The sequence below is a fragment of the Neolamprologus brichardi genome, chromosome 17 (assembly GCF_056152115.1).
Source record: "Neolamprologus brichardi isolate AB-2024 chromosome 17, ASM5615211v1, whole genome shotgun sequence".
Lineage (NCBI taxonomy): Eukaryota > Metazoa > Chordata > Actinopteri > Cichliformes > Cichlidae > Neolamprologus > Neolamprologus brichardi.
Genome location: NC_142120.1, coordinates 15,484,729 through 15,506,076, shown reverse-complemented (window position 1 = coordinate 15,506,076; position 21,348 = coordinate 15,484,729). Strand labels below are relative to the sequence as shown.

Below are 21,348 nucleotides of genomic sequence, written 5' to 3'. Positions count from 1 at the left end.
CAATGTACATTTCAAATTCCTTTAATTTTAAATATGTTTATATTGTCTATTCTGTAAAACAGTCAGATTGTCTATTCCTATTAATGTACAGAATTCACCTGCTTGCTGCTACTACTGCACATTCACCTAATGTGTATACTATATATATATATATATATAATGTTCTTAATATAAATAAATAGATAAATGAGGGGAAACGCATGTCCATATCACGCACGAATGACCGATCCTTAAAGGAGAGAATAATTTAAGCACTTTAACTCACATTTATTCTCATTGATCCCAGTCAGTGTTTATAATTCATATTTCCATCTACCAGTTTTTCTGAGGTCTACAATGAAACGCCACCTCAGCACATATAAGACTAAATAATATCACTTTTTACATTAAATGTTGTAAGAGTAGTTTGCCTTCATGCTTAGTTTGTGTACATTACTTTAGTGTTTTTCTTTTTCCTATCTTCAGTGTGTTTTTCCTTTGAAAACTGCACAACATAGTGAGTAAATGTAAGCACGGGTTTGGTCTGTCTTCTTTTAACAAAGTCATGGACACTGATTGTTGTTCCTCTTCAGCAGCAAGGATCTACTAAGGCCTGATGGGAATCCACTCATGCCCACTGTTCTGATGTGACAGCTGTTATCAAAAGCAGTCACAGTCAGCCACAGGCATATAGCCGAGGCAGTGATTAAAGTTCAAAGTGATCAAATGGATGTCCTTTTTGTTCTTTGGTTGCAAATATATATATTTTTTGTGTTATTTAAGAATAATGAAAAGAGAGCAGCAGCGAACTTATTACAATTACAGACGCCATGTCTCCTCTAAAGGAATACACATGCAACATATGGCAGAGAGCTACAGATATTTGCGATATCATATTAGACATTAAAAATGATTTCTGTAAAGCTTCAGTAAAGAATTGTAAATTCAAATGTTACTGTGGCAAGCATTCATGTTTTTAACACATTCTTACTTCATAAAAAAATAGTACAATAATAACAAATGTGTTTCCATTGGCATATTGATTGTTTAAACAAATAATGGCCACAAGGGCTTTATTAGTACTCATACCCATTTCTATATATGCCTGCCAGGCACAGGGCTCATGGGAAGACATGTAATAAAAAATCACCATAAAAAACTGCAAAATGACTACAGACAGAAAGCATGACTATGAGAAGACACAACGGAACCACAAAGTGATGAATTATGACCATCACAAGAAGCAAAATGACCACAAAGAGACAAAAGATATAAACCACAAGGAGAGAGAAAAAGATTTGATACATTCACAGAAAAAAAATAAAATGATGGGTTGTGGGGTTTTTACATTTCTTTGCAGAGGAGCGTTGTGTCTCATTATCCCATACTCACAGATATTCTTTCTGTATCTTTGTACTTTCAATTTCACCTTAAGTGCCCCGCCGCAAATGATTAATGTGTGCTGTCAACCAAAGTTTAACCACCGCTTCTGGTCGCTATTTGCTTTCCTGTATGAATGTACTTTTGTAAACTGTATATATTGCTGCGGTGTCAAAAAAGTAGGCATCATTTAACTAATATTTATAAGAGCAGTGTCCAAAAGAAGGGAACTAAAAGCATTGCCTTGAAGGGTTTTGTATAGAATAGTATATCTCTGGGAAACTGTGCATTTCTTTCTCTTGTGTCATGAATGTGTTGCTCACAAATGTGCACTTAGCACTTTGGGAACATGTGTGTATGAAAGTGGGAGATGTGGAGGCAGAGAGAGTAAAAGTGTATTCATGGATTTATGGTTAAATGGCATTGAGTTAAACCAAAGGGCAATCTATAATAGCCCACTGCAGATGTTCCTTTTTGTATTCTCTGTACATCAATACAAACAACCAGAATGTTGGAACTCAATTAAAAAGAGTGATGTCACTGTGAAGTGGACATGTGGGGATGCAAGGACTGTAAGGATAGCCCATATAACACAGCCATATACATGTACATAGACTAGATATTGAATTTTGCTGTGAAAGATCTAAAAATGTGTTAAAGTTTTGGATCTCTTCTCCTGATCACTTGGTTGGCAAATTATGAAGCAACAAGAACTGGAAGCAGCCTATTTGATCTGAGGTTTTCCGTCAGGGTTACTTACTTTGCTGTGTCCACTCAATAGGGCCTGTGAGCTCAGTATGTAAGAACCCTTATTATGGTATAGCACTGCTAGTGGGTGTCATCCTATTATTGTAGCAGTTGGAGAGCCTCCTAGGGTAAGTGCAGCAGCAGCCATTACAACCGAGTATGCTGCTCTCCGTGCATCTGTTTAGAGAGACCTTACCATTGTAACGGGCTGGCGCTGGCGACTACCTAACCCCGGCACATGTATGTATGAATAGGGTAGAACCGTGGAGACCTGGCTTGTACGGTCTTGCTCTTTTAACCCCAAATAAAAGTCTGTTGTTCTATTTAACTGACTGGCCTCCGAGTTGTCCGGCTAACCACCACACCACATGCATGCTGGACCTGCTAGCCGCTCCTTCCTCCCCAGACCGCGTTACAAGTGATCAAATTATACAGGTACTGCTTGAGTAGGACCAACACTGGAGCAGGAATACATGCAGTAGGTACAATGCTGTCATTTAAGAAATAATATGTATAAAAGCTCATATTCAGGTCATTTTGTATTTAAGGAAATGGTACCTCATCTGTTTTCCAAGAGGAATGAACTGTTCTTATAATGTAACTGTTTTTTTTTCTTTGAGCTTTTAAATCAAAATGACCTTCAAATAATTATATTACAGATAGTTGCAGACCATAAAATGTGACCATATCTCATAAAACCTCAAGGAGAGTCACAGTGTCCTTTGCACAGTCAAAGCTGGGCGGATTTCTTTGTCTTGTGACAGGAGTAAATGTTACAAGAACAGGGCATTCTCCATATGTGCTCAAATTGTAGAACTTCCACCATTCCCCCAAACTATTCACCCTCTCTGTTAGGATTTTCAAGGGACATCTTAAAAAGCACTTTCACTGATTAGCCTTTAACTGTGTCTAGCTCAGATTATACTGCTGTGGGAACTGAAAACTTCCAGTAATTGTCCTTGTTGTTTTTCCAAAGTGTCGGCTTATAATAAAAGTAAAGAAAGCCCCATAATGATGCAAGCACAGGGTACAGTGGCATTTCAGATTGCGCTTTTGGAGTTAAATTTAGAAAGGTATTCATTCAGAAGCCAGTACCAGAAACCATCAGCTAATCATGCGTGATTAGTCTCTAGGGGGAATAGGAAATGCATCGGCACTGCAGTGCAATGATTAAGAGTAATCAGTTTTTTCACCCACACATAAAGTAAGTACAAAATCGAAGTGAAAGCTAGAATCACACATAATTTGTGGTATGTCTGCTACAAATATCCCCGTGGGTTTGTTTTTCCAGAGAATTTAAAAGTCTGAATAGCACATAAAAGCAGCTAGACATTCTAATGTCACACACCATGAGGTATGTAAGCTGTGTTTTATGTTTATGGAAGCAGTTATACCACTGAGGGAAGGAAGGTGATAAAAAGATGGGCATAAAGAAACTTATTTGATACATCATTTGAGAAGGGAATGTCTTGAGGGCTTGGATGAGGAGTAACCATTGTCTTTGTTTGTAATGTGCTTGTGCAATCGAGTATTTAAAAGGTTGCATTTATTTGGATTGTATTTGTTTAAATGAATGCACATTTTTAATGTGCTTTTGCTTATTGAATTGGACTTACTGACTGTTACTCAGGCTGTGCTGCGTTACTTACAAAAGGCTTGAAGAAGAAGGCTCAGTTTTGCAGGAAAAATTAAATACTGTGAAAACCGTGTGGATTAAGTGGACATGGATTGAGCATACTTTAATACATTATATAATAGTTGAGCTGTGGAATAGAAGGTGAGTTTTAACAGATTCTTTTGATTTTGATGCCCTTGGATTCAGCTGGAAGCCACTGTAAGGACAAGGATCTTTTCTTAGCTCTCTTTAAAAGTCTCATGTTGGATGAACTACTGATTATTAATAACTGCAATCACACTCTCTTTATTTAGGTCAAAAGGTCTGATCTTTGCATGCTCTTTAAACGTTTCATGTTGCATTGCAGTCTGGAACCCGCCTGGCCCATCTGCTCATTTAGCTTCCACATGCAGGAGCCACAATTTTTTCAGGTTTCCAGTGCAGTCATGATACAGAGATGGCATTAGCAGCAGTAGACTTCAGATAGATTTGCAAACACTAATAAAAAGCTTTGAGGCAGCAAATGCAGCGCCTGTTTTGTTTTGCATGCATCTGTGTGGAATCAGTGATAATGGAGATGTTCTATACACATTTCATTGTAAGGGCGGGGGCGGGGGGGGGGGGGGGGGGGGGGTCTGAGATCATGTTATAAACCTTTACTGAAATATGAATGACAACATAATTTCTGTGCAAACTATATCCTACATTTGTTTTATTGACAAAATAACTCGAGCTAATGGCTGTTTTAGATTTGCTGCTATAGTTATGCTTTTTAATCTAGGTGTCTTTGACATAATCAAAGAACGCGCAAAGTTTGTTCCTGTTGTAAGAGCTGTGCTCCCTGGAAATAGACCACCAGCCTCACTCTAATTTAATTGAGTTATTACCGCACAGGTAATCACACAGGATGCCGGGGACCCTCGTGAGTGTTAAACACCTTAACTTTTCTCTCAACCAGCTGTTTCAAATTACTTCGATCTCTCTAGTGCTCATTAATGGAAAACAGCAATAAAATATTCATGAGAGCTAACAAAGCAGAATCTTAATAGGGCATAATTTAATTACTTGATTGTTTATGTAAACCAATAAATTTAAAGGAAATATTTATAACTTAAAATTCAGACAAAACGCCAGAGACAGAAAATGACAAGGAGTAGAAAAAGTAGCAGGACCACAAGCAGGTTAGAGAGCTGGTCTGCCTTCTAGCAAATGGCCTTTAAGACGGTAATGGAGTGTACAACGTGTTAAACAGCAATAAAGCTGCTATAACAAACATGCGATCAATAGTGTCAAACATATAAAGCACAGCAGTCATTAACTGAAATGGTTATCTAGATGCAGCTAAAGGGAGTGTCTTCCTGTTTGAACCTACTCAGAGCTTCATTTGTCCAGGATGATAACACCCCGTTGTAGAATCAAAGTTGTAAACAGGAGGACTTGTTTACACACTACAGATATATGACGATGGATTTATGTCTGTCCGCACCAGATAGGGATGACAAATAATGTCATGTAAAGTGATAAAGCCAATGGAAATGAAGGAGAGTTTTGAAAGATGGCACTGCTGCTCAGATGTGACAAATGAACACAACGCAAAAGAAACGTCGGAAATTATGACAAACAGAGCACAAGGCATACCTGGCGCTAAGGGAAATCATGGCAAAGGTAAAAAGAAAGGGAAAACACTTCTGGTATCATGGAACTGTCTCGAGATCCCAACACTGATTGCGGTTCCATTCGTCTCATTTGAAAGTAATAGACAATAAATAAAAGCCCCAGTCATGACTTAATATTGAGAGGGCAGTGGTGAGGAGGCCCATTGGATGGAATTTAAAGGGAGTAAGCCGGCTCTCAAGTCACACTCAGTGCCACACCTGTCTTACACCATATATAATAGTCTGGTTTCCTCACTGAGCTGTTCTTTATCTCTTTATCACAGTGTAAATTATAAAGGGAAGGCAAAAACATTTGGTGATACGCTGGATTGGGTTTATTTTGTAGCCCATCTGTTCCCTCTTTGAATTAGAATATTTGGGGTCTTTGATTGAATATGCTGTTTTATCCACAGTCTCTTACATTTTAATTATCCCCACCCTCTACTTTTTCCTAGGCAGTATACGCTAAAGGATCCTGTAATCCTGCACCCAGTCGAGCTGACTGCTTTATAAATATAAACTGTGCACAGCTAAAACAACGGCCGCTGAGAGGTGCATGAACATAAGGCTATTCATTGGGCACAAATTGGGCAAAGCTGACAGTAGACTGATTGTTTTTGGACCACTTGTTAATGCTTAAATTTCTCCACATCAGTGTTTCAGCAAAGGTTGTCTTCTGTGAATTTCATTGAAAAACAAAAGGTGCATTGGAGTCTTTAAAACTCCCATACACATCTATTGCTCGGTGTCATCTAAAGCGACTCTTGCTACTTCTGAACCACAGTGTCTATAAACTATAAGCATACTCAGTATTGACACTTTGGCCAGAGCACCATGTGTCCCTGAGATCAGTGGCTTCTGAGTTGAACAGTTAAGCGAAATGACAGGCAGAATACCTTGTTTTTTTTACTTTTTGTTTTTTTTCCTCTCGCTTGCCTGTTTTATCTCCACTCGCTGTCAATACAGAAGTATTTCTCTGTAATGCCCTGGGCTTTATTCTGTTTTCTTTTAAAGCTGTGTGTATGGGCAAGCGAAGAGGCTCAAAGGGATTTTGGGAATGCAATCCAATTCTCTAAGCATGCATCCACAGTTTTTCGTCTGCTCCCGTATTGTTCAAAAAAATGCTGGGAGGATTTAGTCTGAAAGCGTGGTTGCTTTCTTGTTTTTGTCTTATTACGGGACACAAGGTTAGATCAACCTCTCTCACTAGTGTGCAGCTGCTCGTGATCCCATTTCTGTTACAAAAATACTCTCACAGATTGCTTCCTGTTTATGTCCTGTAAAATGGCTTATTTTATTTGGTAAACTATATATTGGGGAGTTAAAATTAAAAAAATTAAATTAAATTAAAATTCTCACAATGTCAGTGCTGGCCTGCCCTTGGCTGAAATCAAAACTTTAAGGCTACGTCCACACTACCTGGGTATTTTTGAAAACGCATATTTTTCTATGCGTTTGCACCTTTTGTCCACGCGTAAACGGCGTTTTCGGTCATTGAAAACTGAGATTTTTAAGTACTCCTGCCAGGGTGAAGATTTTCGCAAACTCCGTTTTTGCCTTTACGTGTGGACATTATTGTTTCGGTGAAATGGATTTCTACAATGGCGGACTTAGACAGAATTCTGTTACTGTTCATTTTACTCTCTGCTGTGTTTACATGCTTACATATACACACACACAGTTTCTGTCCCTCCACACATAGGACTCAGTTCTGCTTCTGTGCGCCATCTTTGTTTACTCTTTCCCACCCAGGCTTCTAGACTTCTGATTGGCCAACATTTCTACACGGTTAGGAATATATCGCTTTGGCATGTTGCTTTGGCATGTTCCTAGCAGCATTTTCCTTCGTTTTTGCGTTTACGTGTGGACGGGATTAAAAAAAAATAAACGAAAAATCTCTGTTTTCAAAAATACCCGTGTACGTGTGGACGAACCTAAGTGTTTCCCTTTTTGCTTCCTAATTTCCTGTAATTTCTCTATTACCACATCTATAAAAAGCATAAGAAAGTGTTGTTTGAACTTGCAAGGCGTAAAATGACAATTACACATGCATGTCTGTATGAAGGTGGGAGTGAGATGGGGTTTTTTTCGCCTGTCCCATTTGGTTCTTTAGCCGTCAGAATTGTTGTCTGAAGACCAACAAGGATACCCAATGGATTTACTTTGCCAAATGGATCATCACGGCCTTGCCGTATTGGTCCATTTGATCAACCTTTGTTGTTATTGTTTATTTTATTTTATTTTCAGTTGTTACAGACGGGACAGACATGACTGAGGGATAGGAAAGGGAGAAAGAAAGATCAAGGAAAAGAAAAACAGAAGGGAAGAGGGACAGTGAGAAAGGGCACTTAAAAAGAGAAAGAGAAAAAAAATCTCCTGGATAACCTGTTGAGAAAAAAAGAAGAGAAAACAAGCATAAAAAAAACAGAGCAACATACTAAACACAACACCATCACGTTAATCTAGCTAAGTGTAAACAGCAGTAAATACTAAATATTGAATGTTGTTGTGTAGCAAGCAGGACCGACAGCGCATAATGTGCTTGGAAATAGCAGCCAATAAAGGTGTAGTTTATGTCTATGAACAGTGAACACCCGTGTGCACACCTGTGTGGATCAGCGCGCTTGTATTCAAAAGGTTTCCCCATGTAATAGTCTGCTAGAGGATGTAGAGAGCCATAGCCCTGTCCCCCAGGGCATGAAGCAGGCATGGAGGAGATCCAGGCCCCAGACATCCAGAGGCCCCAGAGTGCGAGAGCCCAAGGAGGACCACCGGAGGGGCATCCGTGCCACCTTCCCGGGAAGAGCTGAGGAGAGCCCCAGATGAGGGGTCACCCAGAAGCCAGAGGGGGCTGCAGTGGCATGCCCGCCGGCTCTGCTGGCAGCCAGCTGTGCCAGAGTGAACCGAGCCGCAGGCCCAGAGGCTGGAGGCCCGAGGGTCGCCCTTGAAGAGGCCTGACCGAGCAACAGGCACCAGGCCCCGCCAAGTAGTCACCGGGAGTGAGCTGATACATACCTGAGCGCCCAGCCCTGGACACCAAGAACCACCAACGCACCGACCCCTGAGGGCATCAGTTACCGGCAGGGAGTGTGGTGAGGGAGGCCTGGGAGGGCCTGGGAGTTCCCAGAGAGGTGGAGTGTAAGACCCGACCTGACATATAAACACAGACAAACAGGCACACACAGACACAAACATGCATTCCCACCCTCATGCACACATATACAAATACTCAGCATTCACCCAACGTAGGGATAGACATACATGGGCACTGTACACACAATCACACTCCCCAAACAAACTCTATACCCCAGATCCAGGTACCCTCACCCCTGGAGGGGGAAACGGCACCTAGACCTAGAGATGTTACCCTTTCCCCCGGGGTGGAGGCAAGCAGACCACCCCAGGCTCTGCAGCAGCAGGGAGGCCCCGCATCCCAGATCCCAATCGGACGGCCAACACCTCCTCCCAGCCCCCCCGCCCCGATGGCCAGCAGAGAACAGGGGTGTGTGAAGACCCCAAACCTCCCTCCTCTCGCTCATGTGTAGTGTTTTTGCGTGTTGTTCTAAGGTGCATTTAAAACACGGGAGAGCATGGTGCTGCTGCCAGAGAACAGCAGCAGTGAGATGTTTAAGAAGCCATCAAAATAATTTCTTGTGTTAGAGTTAAAAAAAAATACCACAGATCTGATTATGTAGCAAATTTACCCCAAACATTTGAACATTCAAAGAATATTGGTTGGCAATCACAACTAAGCTGTCTTGAGGTCTATGAATTTACCTGGACTCTCCTTCCTGGACTGTTTTGCTTTTTGGGTGCAATAATTTGATAAATATTTTATGGCTTATAAGAGTTACTAACTTGACTTCTACTGGACATGGCCATAACGTCATCATCTTCGTCAGACCATGTACAGAAGAGTTTCTTGCTCTCAAACAGCAATTGACTTTTACCCATCGTTTTCAATGTAGGTGGCAATGACTGAAACTTAGTGAATCAGGAAACATTTCCAACTAAATATTGTAATGTCATCTTATCTTTTTTTCATTGTATTAAAACGCACCCTTAGTTTTCAAAAGTGTGTTGTAATATAGGGGTAAAGACTTCTACAAAACACACGTACGTCCTAAACTTTTTTTTAAACAAGCAGGAGACAAAGAGAAAAAAAATTCTTTGAAAACTTGCTGAGTTGCCTCAGTGAAATGCTGATTTTAATTTTAAAAGACCCCTTACTGCTTCACTGCTTTAGATGTACCTTGAAAAGAAGATGCTGTTTGTTTTGCATTTATCAAAGGGGTCCATATGGGCATTATTTGAAGGAGATGATGTGCTACTTTTTAGCTTGTGCTGTGCCCTTGCTTTTACTTTTGCCAGTAATTATTTGTCTTTTTTATTTGTACGAGCTTCAGCGCTTTGAGGCGACTGTTTTTGTGATTTGGTGCTATATAAATAAAAATGAAGTGAATTGAACTGTCAGGCTTTTTCTACTACTAAGTTGATTTAATGTGAATAAAGCTCTTATATAAGTTTTAATTAATATGTACAAAAAACACTGCAATCAAAGCAGTGTTCAAAACCTGGTTATTACTCACTGTTACATGTGTTCCTACTGATATTCGCACCTTGACTTCTCTTAGATTCCAGCAGCGTCATTCATTGCCTTCCCTCTCCTGAGTCTGCCCATCTCTTTCTCACCTACATCTTTCTGTGTGCTTTTTATCTTCTCTGCCAGCCTAGGCATCCGTCATTTCAGTGTCGTTCCCACTGAGTACATCTGCAATACATGCAGACAACCCTGGTGTCTTCGGTGGACCAATTAGAAATGTATCTATATGTTCATCTCCAAACACAGTATGTACTTCCCTTTCAAAAACACTGATAAAGCACCTTTCGTCCTTCCTCTTATCACCTGCTGTACTGTTGCTTCAGCGTCATCCTTCTGATACAAGGAACGAGAAAGCTGTTTGCCGCTCCCAGAACGCTCTCTAACCCCCACCCCAGTAAAGTTTATCTGAATGAGGAGTTAAGTAGATATATGCTACACTTTTTGTATTTCTTATGGAGTGTCTTAGGTTTGAAAATTGCTGGATCTGTAAGCTCATATCTGCAATACAAAAATACCCACTCCTCAATATCTCTAAAGCAATGGGTGGAACAGCTCTCGTTTGTCTGTGTTGTTATTTCAAGGGATCTTTGAAACTGTCTGATATTAAATATGATATTAAAGCTGGCAAGGTGTGTCAGAAGTAACATGAAAAAAGCTGTGACGTTAAGCACTTATTACTTAAATTCAGCTACACAGACAGTGGTACATCTGTGTATATTTTTACAGCAGGGCTCCATGATGTAAATTAGCGTTTTTTTTTTACATTTAGTGTTTAATTTACACTTTAAACCCAATTTTATTTTATTTTGTCCCCTTTCCATGTCTTACACGTGTACTGGAATCAGCTCTGATCTTTTAGACACCTATGATTAAGAGGTTTTAACATCGAATGAGTATATTTTGAATAATTCAAGGGGAAACTCACTGGTTGGTTAAACTACCCATATGGAAAAGATGTATATAAATCTTATAAGGTTTATATCCATCTTGTTTGAAACTTGTATGAAAAGCATACAAGAGTGAAAACAGATATAAGATCCCTTGGAAAATTATATAAATGGAACTTGTATGTTTTGGATACTTCCTAAAACAATTTATGAAAGTAATGAGAAAGTGGCCACTTTCATGAGTAAATCATATAAGCCTTATATGATTCACTACATGAAGCAAGCTGATGCAAGTCTTTTATAAGTTTTTCCTATTTCTTTTCCATATGGGTAATGACAGATTTTCATGCATGTATACATCATGATAGGATGTGTCTAATCTTTGTGCATAATCTGTAAGCAAAGAATGACTCTAGGCACTTTCTAGCTTTCATTCATTTCCAATTTTTGTTTTCTCAAGTCTGTTTTCTGTGAGAGGACTTCTGAAGGATCTTCTTCATGGCAGAGTGAATGTTGGTCAAAAACACATAATTTTGCTTCTCACTGAAGTGAATTCTGCCTGGTACGAATATGGTGTTGTCATAATCTCTCAGGGAGGGATGCTCAATGATGATACCCCTATAGGAATTTGCTGCCTTTCTCGTGACTGAGTTTACAGTTGTCTTGTTCTTATCGATGTACTTTGGATTTCCGTACCTCTACATTTGGTGCTTGTTGATGCAGGAATATATGATTGTCATGGAGGGGAACTTTGCATGCAGTTCAATCATTTCTTTTTTTCATTGCAGAGGAAAGTTCCAGGGTGGATATGAGTCTTGCAGCCGACATAAATTACCAAAATATCAGGTGGACTCTTTCTGTGGAAATTTCTGCAAAAAAACGAGAAGGCACCTATTCCGGCGCATCCTGCCTTTTCCAAACCAATGAACATTAGCATCAACTCCAAACTTTTCTTCAAACATCTGGCACATTGCTCATTCTCCTTGCTTTATGCAACCTGAATCAATGATCCATATCTTAGGTACTCTCTCAATTACCCTCTGCTCTTTCTTTTTTTTTCTCCGTGTGGTTTTGGATTTTCTGCCACGATTGTGAGGTCTTAACTTGACAGTGGAAGAGGCACCTCTTGATGTGCTTGTGGTCACTGCTAATTCTCCGTCATCTCTATTTGTTTTTCCTCTGTTTTCTGGGCGACAGATCTCTGATACACATTTACTGCTGATTGCAGTGTGACTATAGTGCTCTCTCTTCATAGATACACCGTTGCTTCTTTGCTGGGGAGAAGCTTCTTTTGCCATGAAGTTCAACCTCAACTTTGGATCGCTTTCTTTTTGATGCAAACTTGGTGCTCATTAAAGCAGATTGATCAGCCTTAGGTGCTGGCAGCACACTGGGTGGACTTTGCATTCCAGTGGAGGAAGTGCTCCATACTTGGTTTGGACACGGGCTCGTCCTTAAGGCTCAAAGCCCTCATCATTCTAATGATGGTCTCCATCTCAGATGAAGAACATTTTTTAGGAATCAGAGCCATGATTTCACAGCGATGAGTTCAGGGATGTTTTTTAAACATTTTTTGTCAAGATGTTTATGAATTTGAGTTTTGTTGTATACTCAAAAACAACAATGAAATGACTCAAGGTTACATCCTCTCTTTATAGACCTTCTTTCATGTGGAATTCTTTTCTCCAGAATTTCTTCTATATTTACTGTGGTATTTATCAATGACATTGCTGAAACTATCAGGATTTCTAATCTGTTTTTATGGCTTTATTTTACAACAACAAGATAAGAGAGCCTAATAAAAACTAATAAGATAGAGTTTGTGTAAAGTGTGTGTGTGTGCGTCTGTGTGAATGTGTGTGTGTGTTAAGGGGGAGTGAGGAGGGGACTTTAGGATTTCACTGGGGACAGCATGTGACACATAAATCAGCAGGGCCAATCTTAAATGACAGATCATCAGGCAGGTGGTACAGTGTTCTGATGCACCTATGCTAATTAAATGCTAAATAAAGCCCTGCTACGATATTAAATCTCACTTCATTCAACCTGAGCAATTACTGGTTAATCAAATAAGTTACTTGGTGGGATAAATGATTGACTGGCTGATGAAGCTTGTTTTAATCTGCCAAGAACAGCAGGTTACAGGTTGCCTCTCAGGGTTAGCTTTGAAATTGTGTCACTAAATGGGGACAACTGAAATATGACTTTGTAAGGCCATGACGAATAGGTTTATATCCAATCAGACTGCCCAGACTATTTAAAATAGTACCCAAAGTGACCCATTGGTCACTTTTTCTAACGGTAGATGTCTCAGCAAACGGAGGCCAAATTGTAGATTTTCACAGCCCACAGAGTGAGTTTGCTAACAGCTGCTAATTTCCTGAAATTCTGAAAAAAAAGAAAAAAATGCAACTGAAAAATGAATTTTATTATTTATAATAATTTATAGATGTATGGGGGACATATATATATATATATATTAGGGGTGCAACAATACTCGTATCGATATTGAACCGTTCGATACAGTGCTTTCGGTACGCATATGTATCGAACAATACAAAATTTTACATTTATTTTATCAACTTTCCTTCTGACGATGCTGTCTGTGTTGAGCGCTCAGTGGATCTGCGCTCGACAGTGCAGCCTAGGCGGAGTAGTCGAACGCAGATTCACTGAGCGCAGGGCAAGCTAGCGAGACAGAAGTTAAGCTCTCCTTGCAATATGGCAAATTGAACCTCCCCCACCCTCATTCAGATCTGGTGTTTGGAACTATTTTGGTCTTCATGTGACGTATGACCCTGAAGGTAAGCGCGTCATGGACAAAAGTTCAACGAGATTAACGCTGACAGCACTAGTGGGAACACAATGAATATGACTGCACATTTACTCCGACATCATCCTAGTGCAAAGACAAGTGGAAGCAGACAAAAACAACAAGCACGCATGCTACAAACTTTACCCGAGTCATTTAGACAGCCGTTAGCACATGATTCTCCTTATGGGGACCTGATATGTTTAATATGCTGCTGAGAATATAGCCCAGAAGAAGCGTATAGTATAGCTTTTATTTTGGAAAGAGCCATTTCTCTGTAATAAACTCTCTTTTCCAAAGATGAGTGATTTCTTTATTTTTTTATTACTTTGTTGTTTCAGCAACATTAAATTTAAAAACTGTACTTTTGAGTTAAAATATATATTTATAATTTTAATAAATGACAAATTAAAAAGGCATGAACATTTTATATATATATAGTATATTATTTCTTTAAAAACAATAAAAGAAGGGATGTGTGGATGATATGCATAAGAACAGGTCCTACTGGCTTGGCTCTGTCTTTCTCCTTCCCTTTTTGTTTCTGTTGACCTGCCCCCTCTACACCATGATGACCTGTGTGGTGCAGGCCTGACTCATTTCCCTTTCTCTGCATCTGGCTCTCTGGGGTGTAGTGGGTGCCACTTGCTTTGTCATGGGTGGTGGGAGTGGGAGGCTTGGGTGGACACCCCATGGGAGTGGTTGTCCTGTGCTGCTGGGGGTGTATCCCGGTGCCCGGAGTCTACTGGCTGGTGTCTTTTTTGGGCTTTGGCTCTGTTTGCAGTACCTGTGGGCTTTCTGGGGGCCCCACATGTTGAAGTATTCAAATTGCCATCTGTTCATTCATCAGTGTCTGATTGTGTATAGCTGAATGGGTTAATTTTTGTCCGTATTGACATAATAGTGTCAAGCAATTGCTGCTGATTTGTCAGTCTCCCATTCCACCACATCCCAAAGGTATTCTACTGGATTGAGATATGGTGACTGTGAAGACCATTTGAGTACAGTGAACTGTATGGCTGTTTCAACTTTGTTGAAGCCGTCATACTTCATCAAATTGGTGACATGGGTTTTGTCATTAAATCATATTTACTTGGTACGGTACTATGCCTGAAATCTTAACACAATGCAGTATGGATCAATGCATTTACGTTGTTTACACTGGAATTCTGAGCACACCATCCCAATATCACAAGAGAAACTGAGACTCACCAGACCAAACAATAGTTTTGCAGTGTTCTGTTGTCTGTTTTGGTGAGCCTAAAAACAGTGTGATCTTCACTGACAATCTGCTTTAAGGTGTGAATTAAATGATGCCCGTCTCGGTTGTAGCAAACAATTATTTGAGTTACTGTTTCCTTCTCTTGCTTTGTGGATGTTCTTTTCTAAACATTTTCAACCAGAGAACTGGTGTTTACTGGATAATGCTACTTTGGGCTGCTCCTTTATTTACAAGGGGTTGCCAGCAGGTAGCTCGACCTATTTGATTCAGCAGATTTTTACACTGGATGTCCGTTGTGACGTAACCCTAAAAGGATTTGTGTCTCTTCACTGAAAGTTTAAGATGAATTTATAAATGCAAGTGAATAAATCATTGGCTTAACAACATGGCCAGTGTGTAAATACAGGTCCCTTTACTTTTTTGTTAAATAAAGTCTTTTCACACACACTTATGTTGAGAGTTATTTGGACTCTGAGATTTCTCATTCTCTGGACATCAAATACTGCCTATTTGTAAAATCTGCTCGCATCTCCAAATTACTCATAAGCTGTCCTTTGATATCTACGCCCAGCTAGGCAATCCTGAGAAAGGTTAATTTGGAGTACTTTGTAAAATCAACAACAGAGGTAGGCCCAGCTTATGGTTTATTGTGACATGCACCGTCCCATAAATGTAACAATAAGTACCCATAGTATCGCATTTTCGGACTATAAGGCGCACTTAAAATCCTTGATTTTCTCAAAAATCAACAGTACCTTGTGTATGAATTCTGGTTGTGTTTTAGTACGACTTTGGTAAGTTATGAAGCCGCACCGCTTGATGGATTGTCGGAGCATTACTGCTACCGTAGTCAGGAGCCTCAGGGAGTAATCTGGGTCCAAACTCCATTTCAGGTCCCAAAGCCAAACGAACACTGCGGCATCACTGAGATTTACAACTGTTAATAAAATGATCAGCGTTGCTTCTTTACCAGGTGTAACAATTAAGTTTAACATCCAGGCATCCATGAAAACAGAATTTATTAAATTTAACGGAGGTAGAAGTTAGAGGAAGTTAGCTCGCTAGTTTCCACCTAAACATGATATACCATGCTCTGACTGAGGGATTTCTGAAAAATTAAAACATACAGCTCTGCTATCACTTCCAATATAAATGAAGACAGAAAACTAAACAACAGTGACTTTTGTAGGGTTACTGAGGTGGTCTAGCTGCTATTTAATGATGTCCTACGTGATTGCTAGCGACACAGCTATGTTAGCATAACATAAACACAGTCAAGCTGGAGGATGAAAGCTAACTTTTTACCACTTGATAAAAGTTAATGGGAGGTTTCCCTGATGGTTAGGAAGAAATGGAATTGCATGGCAGGAAGCTGTAAACGGACCAAACTACAGTCAGGAAAACAACTGAAACAATCCATCCACAATACGAGGTTAGTCATTAATATACTGCAACAACATGGGAATAGAGCAGCTGCGAGAGTATTCAATATTGATGAATCAATGGAAGTGGAGGAAGCAAGAAGAAGGAGTTAAGTTTAACTTATCTGACTTTTTTTTTTTTCATTTAATGTGCCTTATAATCCCGTGCGCCTTATGGTCTGAAAAATATGGTAGTTATACGAGCACAGTATATTAGTTATCTACAAGGATAGTAGCTTTCCGATGCTGTATAATTGTATCTAGTTTGTTTATTATGCTAATGCAACACCAAGTATTCTGCCAGCACTATAGTACTGGTAAGACACTATTATGAATTATACTGAATTTATAATGCACTGTTTGCATCTTATTTAAATACACTGGGTGAGGTAATTTTTCACTTCATCTTTCATCATCTATCTATTCATTTAACTTAACCAAGTATAGTTTTTAGTCTTAAAGGAATTAAAAACAAATTCAACTGCCTAGTATAAACCAAGCAAATCAAAGATTAGAGCAAAAAGCAACCCATGTTCTCCTGCCACACCTATTGACCTCTAGTACCATTACCTCAGGCTTACAGTGTAAAAAGGCACAAATAACAAAAGGACAAATTTCGAAATGCCAACAGCATCTCACAGAACAGCCCTGGGATGAGAACACTTTGGTATCACATATGATGATGGTTCCTTTTGTTGACAGTACAGCTGTTAACAAGTCATCAATTCCTGATTTCATCACCAGCGCACACGAATACAATAGGATTATATTATGCTTTATGATGAATACAAAGCTACTTTATGACGCTGTAAACCATAAACTTATCATAGTTACTTACCCAAACATACTTCAAGTTTGGACATTATTTTAAAAGGGAATTCAAAATCCCATCATCTTATATCATCAACTTCTTTACACAAGTGGTATTTACTCACTTACTTTGCATCTCTAATATCTGCAATTATGGTGCTTATACTCAAGTGTATTTTATTAGTACAGTTTAATGCTACACTAATTATGTTAGGCTGTTAATAAATAATGATGTTTATCCTCCATAAGCTCCATAAGCAGTTGACTGCAGAGCTGAGCCATTCTGCTTTATGTCAACAACCTCTGTCTCCCACTTCACATCAGGCTCCATAACATTTTGCTGTATTCTACAGCACTCTGAAATGTCTCATTAGATCAATCAAATATATTTGCACCACATCTTTCTCAACAAGACGATCTATTCACTTTACCTGTCAGTGGTTTTAATGTCCCAGGTAACTGGTGTGAAGTTACAGTTAGAAGTTGAGCAGTCTTCTGCTAAAAACACCAGAATTATAGATTGTGCACATTTGTAAGTGGCTGCTTATACCTTGTTCCATGACACTAATTGCTTGTGTATTCGTGTCATATTGACATGATGTTGGTTTCTTCTGATAGTGAGTGGCTCCACTATTAGGAAGAAAAGTGTTTCACAACGTTGAAATACATTCCTCTCCTCTTTTGTGGACTGAAGTGTCTTCGAGTTGTGTCACATTTGTTCCGGGTGTATCATAGGAAGGCTGTGAGACAGAACAGCGTTTGGCAGGTAGCTGACAGTGAAGGAACACTGGCATCCGTGACACTTCCGTTTAATTAGCAGCCACATTCAGATACCTGCTGTTCTTGTCAAACTTTTTTGGGGGGAGGGGCATGCTTGCTAACTGCTGTTAATTTGACGTATCCGCATAATGTAATTGTGCTAGTACCATTTTACCTGGCTCGAGTTGGGGTTTCTTTGGTCTTTTTTTATTGTTGATGTGTTGTGAGTTAGTAGGGAAAAAATACACATTTTACATTTAAGGGGAGCAAATTAAGGCAGTTTTTTATTGTGTATTTATACCCCTACCCTCCTACAGTCTGCTTGTACAAACATTTGTGAAAGAACTGGTTGATCTAAAGAGCTCACTGAATTCAAGAATGACTTTATACTAAGATGTCACCGTTGCAACCATATTCTATGATCAGCTGTAACTGGAGGCATCTGGGGACCACTGCAAATCCATTATAAAACAGCAAACCACATAAACTTACAGAGTTGGGTCGCTGTGTGCTGAAGCACGTAATGTGTAAAATTCAGAACTGCTCTACTGACTCAGGAATTGCAGAGCTCCAAACATTCTCTGCCATTAATATTAGCGCCAAAGTTGTACACTGGGATTTCCACGACCAGAAAGCTACATGCAAGCTTTCCATTACCAAGTACAAAGCCAGATAAAATAGTGTAAGGCCAACCTCCACTGGACTCTGGAGTAGTGGAAAGGTGTGACAGATCATGCTCCTCTAACAGGCAGTCTGTGAGAGAGGTTTCACAAATGCCAGGAGAACGTTCATTGCCGGACTGCGCTAGCCGTAAAGTTTGGAGGACAAGGGATAATGCTGTGGGGTTGCTTTTACAAGTTTAGGCCCCTTAGTTCCAGTGAAGGGAAATCTTGTTGAAGGATGTTTTCTACCTCAGCGTAGGTGTGTACTGCCAATCCTTACAGAAGAGTAGAAGCTTTTATAGCTGCAAAGGGAGGACCAGCTTCATTTCAATATGGAGAGCTCAGAAGAAATTAAAGTATATCAAGTTATTGATATACAGAATTCAGTTAAGGTATTTGGCAATTAGATTCCCACGCCCCATCACAGCAGAACTGAATCTCAGTGGTGATGGGGATTAGGGCACGACCCCCTGGAGTTTAGACGCTGGTGATGGAGATGAAGATAGAGGCTTAAATGGAGCCTAAGTAAAAAGGAAGAGGCGGAGATGCAGGGGAGGTGGTTTGCATGAAGGCATCTGCAAGGTAGAGTAACAGATGAGCAGTGAGATTTAAAGTATGCAAAGTAGAGGCTGATTGGCCTGAAAAAAGGGGCAGAAAGATGATTGGACTAGAACAGTGATGTCACAATAAGGTTAACAGCGTGGGAAAGTGGAAGTGATGTAAAGCTTAAATTAGCCACCAAACACCTGGAAAGCAGAAGCGTGACTACAGATCCTCCTTATTAAAATTATCAAGCTTCATATTAATGTCTGCTAATTTAGAATGAGATGCTATAAACACTCACTAAAACTGTGGGTAACATGTGTAGAGCTTACATTGTGAGGCCCTTCCTTGCCCCTTCCTCTTTTGCAAAGAGGAAGGGGCAACATTCATATGAGTTTATGTGAGAATAATATTGGATCCATATTCCCGACCTGTGGTATGGCAAGGGCCTGCTCAGTTTGAAATATTAGCCCACTTAACTGCTCTTCTCAGTTCACTGGGCTGTTACCAGTAAGCTATATTTTTGAAGTCAAAAACAATATTTGCTACCAGAGATTTCACATGCACTTAGCAGCAGAGAAAAACTGCCACTGGCCATTGGCTCCTCGTCAACATCATCTTCCGGCTGACCTGATGCTACGCTCCTCTGCATGTCTCTCGCTGTGGCGAGTGTGTCTGCTTTTTTGCACGAGTGAAGACAGGTGTGTCAGAGTCAAACAGAGCTTCACCACCTGTAACCACTTCCATAATCAAGAAATCTCCAAATAGTAAGCTCTGCTACCCCCATTAAGCAATATCGTAGTCTCTGCTAACAGCTAGTGCCACTAGTTTGTTGCTATTAAGCATTTTGATTATTGCCCACCTTCCCTGGGCTTTTGTTTTGTTTTGTTTTATTTTGTGCCTTCTTGCCTCCTGTGTCCTCCTGCTCAGAAATCAGTCTTAGCACACCATCCTGGAGAATGCCTTCATTCCTAAACTGCATCAGGTAGAAAAAATGAGGAGAGATGATGTTTGCCAGAGCAGCTATGATTGAGGATGCACAAGTGTATTCTTTTGAACTCCAGTCAGTATGACACAGCTGAAACCATGGCAGGTGGACTTCATAATAGTAAGGTAATACACTCTGTGTGTGTGTGTGTGTGTGTGTGTGTGTGTGTGTGTGTGCGTAATACATGGGAAACAATTTATGAACTCTGTAAATGCTTCTGATGTTGTGAAAACACTGTAACCTTAAATAAAAGGCCTATATATGGTATGGTCTTTGGCCGACCCTTGTTTCCTAAGGTTTTGCTTCCAAGGAGACAGATTTTTGTGTATTTTTATTTTATTGGCTAGAAGAGTAGTTCTTCAGGATTTTTTTTTTCCATCTAATTTCAGTCCAATCCTTGTACCTGACCATTTTCAGAATCATTCAAGCATTACAAAAATTGTTCCGAGCTAAAGAGCTGCAGTCTATCCAGTGGTGTTTCGGATCTTATCAAAACTGATGAAACTTTGAAGGCAGAAAAGTACCGTCAGATTTTGATCCACCATCCAAAAAGGGCCTGACTGGCAACAGCCTCATTTTTCAGCATTACAGCAATCCCAAACACACATGCAGTAAAAGCATTCAGTCATGAATTGGCCTTCTCAGAATCGGGATCTCATCATTAATGAAGCAGCGTGGGAACACGAGACAGTCAACATCCAAAGAAGTGCTTTGAAATGCCCTTCAAGACACTTGGAGAACTATCCTGAAGACTACTCAAAGAAATTATAAGGAACTCTTCCCCAAAAGACTTCAGGCTGTGTTTAAGAAGGAGCTCATAACAAATATGTAAAGTTTGTTTCTTACACACTGTATTTCCACGCACATTTGTACATGCTTTAAGAACCCATTTGTCATCTTCCTAGCAAAATATGAAGAATTGAGGAGTGGCTTAAGACCTTTACATCGCCCTGAATAACTCACCGGCTCACGTTTCTCTTATTTTTGTCAGCTACAAGACTCTACAAATGTATAGCAGCAACCCCCAGTTTTCATCTCCTTTCACCTAAACTTCATACTTGGTCTCCTGAACTATTTTCTGTCCACTTATATGTGATTGCACTTGGATTCATTTATTTTATTCATATATTCACATATCATATATTTATTATCTGTTGTATGTTGATGCCAGTACTATCAATGTAAAGTATGATTTGATTCCCTTTTACGAATGCAATAATTCATGCTGTCACTGTAAAGTATTATTGAAAAATAATATTGAAAAA

The 21,348-nt window shown here is 39.7% G+C and overlaps 1 pseudogene; it reads right to left on the bottom strand.

Moving 5' to 3' along the window:
* Positions 1-11,321: 11,321 nt before the first annotated feature.
* Positions 11,322-12,397, bottom strand: LOC148097897 (uncharacterized; annotated as a pseudogene).
* Positions 12,398-21,348: the final 8,951 nt, after the last annotated feature.